This window comes from Nematolebias whitei, chromosome 23, assembly GCF_014905685.2.
Source record: "Nematolebias whitei isolate Nwh7 chromosome 23, NemWhi1, whole genome shotgun sequence".
Taxonomy (NCBI): Eukaryota; Metazoa; Chordata; class Actinopteri; order Cyprinodontiformes; family Rivulidae; genus Nematolebias; species Nematolebias whitei.
This window is the reverse complement of record NC_056520.1, coordinates 4,058,392-4,064,543: the sequence shown is the minus strand read 5'-3', so window position 1 is coordinate 4,064,543 and position 6,152 is coordinate 4,058,392. Positions and strand designations below refer to the sequence as shown.

Below are 6,152 nucleotides of genomic sequence, written 5' to 3'. Positions count from 1 at the left end.
GGACAAGGCAACTATGTCACTTGGATACGTCCACTATGTCACTTGGATACATCCACTGCATCACTTGGACATGTAGGTAGAGTTGCAAATAGTTATTTTGTGACATGCATTTGACTGAAATTCATGCATGTGATTTGCAGATGTTCATATTTGGCTCTGGCGTGTGATGGACGCAGCCTGGATGTAAGTCCCTCTCACACAGTGACTGCTGGATACGAGCACTAAAGGAAGCAGGTAAAGGTAATAATGCACGTCTGGATGTTCTTCAACAGTTGTGTGTTTGTGATACTGTGCAAATTATGTCCTTACAGTTATTACTTTCCCAAACCTTAAGTAACTTATTGGTCTTTGACAAAACAAAAGGTTTTTGTTTGGATATGACGCAATTATTTTAATTACCTCAGCTGAATACAAATTAAAATAGATGCAGTATTTTTAACAAAATCTTGTATTAACCGGGTGAAATAACCTTTTAAAATCCACTAGAGGGGGACTGGGATACTAACAGACATTAAGCACTTGATGCTGGACATGTTTTATTAAATTATTTAAACAATAAACACTTGAAAATATCTGTTTTGTGAAGGCTTACAAAAGCCGTTAGACGTGTGTGCGTCTCAACTATTCTGTTTGCAGCAAAACAACCCGTAAATTTATTAAACAGTTACAAACTAGTTGTTTTCCATCGACATTAAAAAGCTGGCTGAGCCATGAACTATCGAAACTAACGATGAAGACGAGACTTACCGTGTTCCTTGAACTTTAAAACCAGCCTGCCATTTCGATTCTGCTACATTGCGACACTTCCGGTAACTATGAAAACATTCCCCCCAGAAACAAAAACAGAACTTTTTTATTCCTACAGTGTTGTGTCGCGTTGTTGGGGTGATTTTATTTCCCCGCGTCACGCTAAAAATGCTTTATTGTTTACGTTTCGGCTAATTCAAAATTTATATATATTTTTTATTCAGTTTAATTGCATTAAAAAAAAAAAACATTTGTTAATGACGGTTTTAGGGATCTGCGCATGCGTTAACTCTGGCGACCGTGAGTCAAAGCTACTTCCGGTAGCCATGGTACGTGTAAATTACTTATTAATTATTATTAATTATTTTAAAGATAAAACATGTAATGACAAAAAATAGATTAGACGTCAGAGAAACGTAAATCGATAAAAATATATCAAGACCACAATAAAACCGACTTGGAGCATGCGCATTAGTATCTGTAAATTGGGCAGTTTAAGCATTGACCAGCAGAGGGCAGCAGAGGGAAACTGCAGAGCTAATTAAATCAATGCAGTTCACTAACTTTTAATAAAACCTGGCAGTGACAAAAAGCTCGTTTCAAAGAATTAATGATGTTTTTACATGCAGCTCATAATACATACTCAAACTAATACACGTCAGAAGTGTAAATGTATTTTGTTTGTGGTTTTCTGTCTGAACAGCTGCTACCACGTCAAGCTTTGCAAAACTGAATTGTAGCCATTTCTTTTGTAATGTCCATTATCTTTATTAAAATCCATCCAGTCGTTTGTAAAATATTTTGCTAACAGAAAGACGCATGCTCACATATACATATATTTGTAGCAATGTTTCAGTCAGTTATCAATTATTGCGCAAAACTTAGAGGCTAAAAGCAGAAAAACAGTCGCTAAATAAAATGAAACAGATGTTAAAGATAACAAGATAATAATCTAAAAAGAAGCTCAAATAAAACCTTAAATGGAAGCTAAAACTAGTCAAACAGATGCTAAATTGGAACAAAAAAGCTAACAGTTATAGCAGATTAATTAAACTAATTAGCAAAACAGAAGCTTTGGATAAAATCTATTCAACAGCAGCCAAAATGAGCAAAACTGTGGCTAAAAGTAGCAGAATGGAAGCTAAAAGCTAAATGCAACAAGACGAAGAACAGCAGCTAAATATAGCTTAGCAGATGTTTGAGGTGTTATTAGAAACTGGAGCTAAAATTAGCTAAACAAATGCTATGGCTAAAATCCTTTAAACAGTAGGTAAAAGTTAAAAATAGCCAAACAGAGCCAAATATCTTGAAGCAGAAGAGAAGTGTGTTTGTTTAAGGATCTTATTGTTTCATTGGACAAATTCCTTTTATCTAGAAAAATTACATTTCCTGCCAAAAATGCAGTGTGAATGCTTATTGCTGAAAAAAAAAAAAGCTGAAATTAGCTAAAACATACTGAAGTGGAAGAACAAGCCTAAATTAGCAGATGAAAGCAAAAAGAAAAACATATTTGATGAATTATGTTTAAATAAGCAGAAATGAGCTGATTTGGAATTTAGCAACAACAAAAAAAAAAAGTTGAAAAGTAGCTAAAAAAAGTAGCTAAGAGGGCAGAAAGAGGCTTGCATTAGCAGAGGAAGCAGAAAGAGCTGAAATGAGTAAAAAAATAAAAAAAGGTGGAAATTATCTGAAAAAAGCTGAAATGAGAGACAAAAAAAAAAGCTGAAAAGTAACTGAAAAGGCAGAAAGAAGCTTAAATGACCAGAATGAAGTGAAGAGAGCACAGTTTTTCCCAAGTAAGCTGAAAGAAGCCGAAATGAGCAGAACATGTAGAACTTAGATGGAAAAAGCTGAAAGTAACAAAAAACAGCTAATAAAAAAAAGCTAAAAGAAGTTTAAATTATCAGAAGGAAGTGGAGAGAGCACATTTTTTGCTGAATGACTGCAAAAATGTGGAATTTGCTAAAAACAACAACAACAACAACAACAACAACAACAACAACAACAACGTTAAATTAGCATAAAAACAGTAGTTGAAATAGTAGAAAAAGCTGAAACTTGCAGAAATAAGCAGAAAGGAGCATAACAAGCTGAAATTAGCATAAAGTTAAAAGCACAACAATATTGAAGCTAGCAGAAAGAAGCTGAAAGGCGCACAAAACAGCTGAAAAACAGCTGAAAGTAGCTGAAGCAGAACAAAATGTGAAATGAGCAGCAAAAGGTTGTGAACACATCTAAAGATGTGAAGGATGGAAAATGAGCTCAGTTCATTTTCAACGAGACAAAAATGGCAGAAAAAGCTAAATTTTTTCAAAAAGCTGAAGTTGCACCAAAACCAAACGTCATAGCAGGATTTTCCTAAAAGAGCTGAACGTTTTGATTATGATTTGTTGAAACAGAACAAAAACTGCGGTACGAGAATCGTGCCAAAAAATGTACGGAGGAAAAATGGATCACAATAGTGAGAATGCTTCATAAACATTCACACTATTAAAAAAGAAAAGCAAAACATTTTGAAAGGGTGAAAGTTACAGAAACCAAAAGTCGTAGACGGTTTGTGATCGAGCTGAACGTTTTGGTGCATGAACAGGTAAAACAGTACAAAGTAGATGAACCATAAACAAACAGTGTCTTTTAAGAGAGAAACCATCAAATCATTTATTATTATTGAGCATGCATCAGGACATCAAATCACGTTTTGCTGCTCAGGCAGCATGACCATATTTGGTGTTGCTTCCTGCTGCCAGCAGGGGGCGCTGTGTGTTCGTACCCCCAGTCACACCAGCCCAGCGGGTTGCTGCTCCTGAGGCTGCTGCAGTGGAGCATCCTGGGAAATGTGTGGGGAGGGAGGGGCAGCGCGTGCAGCTGTTTGTTCACTCCAGAAGTGAACTCTCTGTCCTTTCATGTGGCAACAGCACATCTGCAGAGGCTGCATGACTGTGCACGGTAGGTGCACAATACGACGGGCAGGAGGCTGTGCAAGAAGAGAGCAACAAGAAGGGGAGTCCATCATCAGAGAGCAGTGGGTGTCAGTGTGTTGGGGGGGTGGGGGTGGGGGGGGTGGTTACATAAGCCCTGCTGGATGGTCTGCTGCACTGCAACAACTGGGCGACCTGCAGGGCAGTGAACAAGTGATGTCACAGTTTCCGTGGCACCCATCAGCTCGCTGAAAGAGCACGGTGCCTGACAGGTGCAAAACATCTGCAAACAGTGAAAACAGCTGCAAACAGTGAAAACAGCTGCAAATATGGATAACAGCTGCAAACAGTGAAAACAGCTGCAAACAGTGAAAACAGCTGCAAACAGTTAAAACAGCTGCAAATATGGATAACAGCTGCAAACAATGAAAACAGCTGCAAACAGTGAAAACAGCTGCAAATATGGATAACAGCTGCAAATATGGATAACAGCTGCAAACAGTTAAAACAGCTGCAAACAGTGAAAACAGATGCAAATATGGATAACAGCTGCAAACAATGAAAACAGCTGCAAACAGTGAAGAAAACAGCTGCAAACAGTGAAAACAGCTGCAAATATGGATAACAGCTGCAAACAATGATAACAGCTGCAAACAATGAAAACAGGTGCAAATATGGATAACAGCTGCAAACAATGATAACAGCTGCAAACAGTGAAAACAGGTGCAAACAGCAAAAACAGCTGGAAACACTGAAAACAGCTGGAAACAGCAACAACAGCTGCAAATTCAATTCAATTCAATTCAGTTTATTTCTAAAGCGTCAAGTCACAACCAAGTTGTCTCAGGGACTTTACAGGAACATTCACATAAAAGCCAGTGAGTAAAGATCTCTATCTGAGGAATCCAGCAGACAAGTTGAGTCTTGGCTTCGTTGCAGTCTCCCATCCTGAGCAAGCACAGTGGCAACAGTGGGAAGAAAAACTCCCCTTCAAAAGTTAGGACTCTGGCAGCAGCATTTTAGATCAACTGAAGACGTTTTAAAGACGTATTTGGACACCCAGATAATAAACCATTGCAATAGTCCAGTGTAGACGTGACAAATGCACGAACCAGTAAATAATCCCTCTTAGTGTAATAAAGCCACTTCGTCTCCTGATGCATGCTCAGTGATCCAGGTAGAAAAAACTTCTCCTCCGCTGTAGGTCCTCCTCCTCGTGTTCACGAAATAATGAACAATATCAGAGTAACTTCTCGGTGACAACTTGTCCGCTCCGTCTGACATCGTTTCTTTCTCCACCTCATACGGGTCGACTCCGACCGCAGCTGTTTTGTGCCTATATCTTGGTCTTGGTACCTCGCTCTGCTCTGTCTGCAAACCATCGTATTCACATGCGCCTAAACATATGGTGGAAAACCCGGTATTGCACAGTACCGGTCACATGTGTGGGAACTGTGTATAAATGAGACGGGTCAGCGGTGACGCACAATACATGAGATTTACACGCCCCAAACCACTTGTAACTGTTTTTTCCTCTTCGTGATGTTTTTTTTTTGGTTTGTTTTTTGACTGATGCGACTTATGCTCCTGAAAATACGGTGCTTAGATTACAAGCATGTCTTATTCTGGATGACCCGTAATTTTCTGCTTTTAAACTCAGATGAGACTGAGGTTGTGGGTTTGGGCCCTGAGCATTCGAGGAATCAACTTTGCAGCATTTCCCTTCCTCTGGTTGGGATCGTTGTGGCCTCCAGTTGTATTTAACGTCCACAATAAAAAAGTTAGCAGGACCTCTTTCCTCCACCTTCGTAATACCATTAAAGTTAGTGCAGTGACTTATTGTAGAGAAACATCTTCATCCCATCAGATGGTCATCTGGGATCTGCTCTTGTTGTTGGGCTCGTCCGGGATTTGAACCTAGGACCTCTCCCGCCGGAAGAGAATACCTTCCCTACACCAACAAGCTTGTTGAGTTCACCTGTGACCAGCAGGTGGTGCTGTTGGACCAGAGAACACTCTGAGAACCTCCTGCCACATCAGCACATCATACAGATGTTTGGAACAAGTCACACATGTGGAGCAGCAGGTCTTGCGGCTCGTTGGTCTAGGGGTATGATTCTCGCTTTGGGTGCGAGAGGTCCCGGGTTCAAATCCCAGACGAGCCCTTTTCTTCCTCCTTCAGGCTCTGACCCAGAACATCTCCTCTTGGTTTACCTGACTCTGGTTTGGACCTGTTCCCTGTTCAGGGTCACCCACCCCACCTCCCTGCAGATGTGCTCAGTGAGTTCCTACAGAGGTTGTAGCAAAAAAACAGATTACAGACAGGTTTCCAAACATCAATAGTTTACCTCGTATTGTTGTTGTAAGACTACCTGCGTCTGACCACTGCTGCAAACATTAGTTTTTTTACAATTCCCACAAACGTTAAGCCTCATTCTCCGAGCTGAAATCCCAAATGTCTGAACATCTTCCGTGAATTATTCACCC

The 6,152-nt window shown here is 39.9% G+C and overlaps 1 non-coding gene across 1 annotated transcript; it reads left to right on the top strand.

The window, feature by feature from the left end:
• Positions 1–5,758: 5,758 nt before the first annotated feature.
• trnap-ugg lies at positions 5,759–5,830 on the top strand. The gene has a single exon. It is a non-coding gene; the product is annotated as a tRNA-Pro (tRNA).
• Positions 5,831–6,152: the final 322 nt, after the last annotated feature.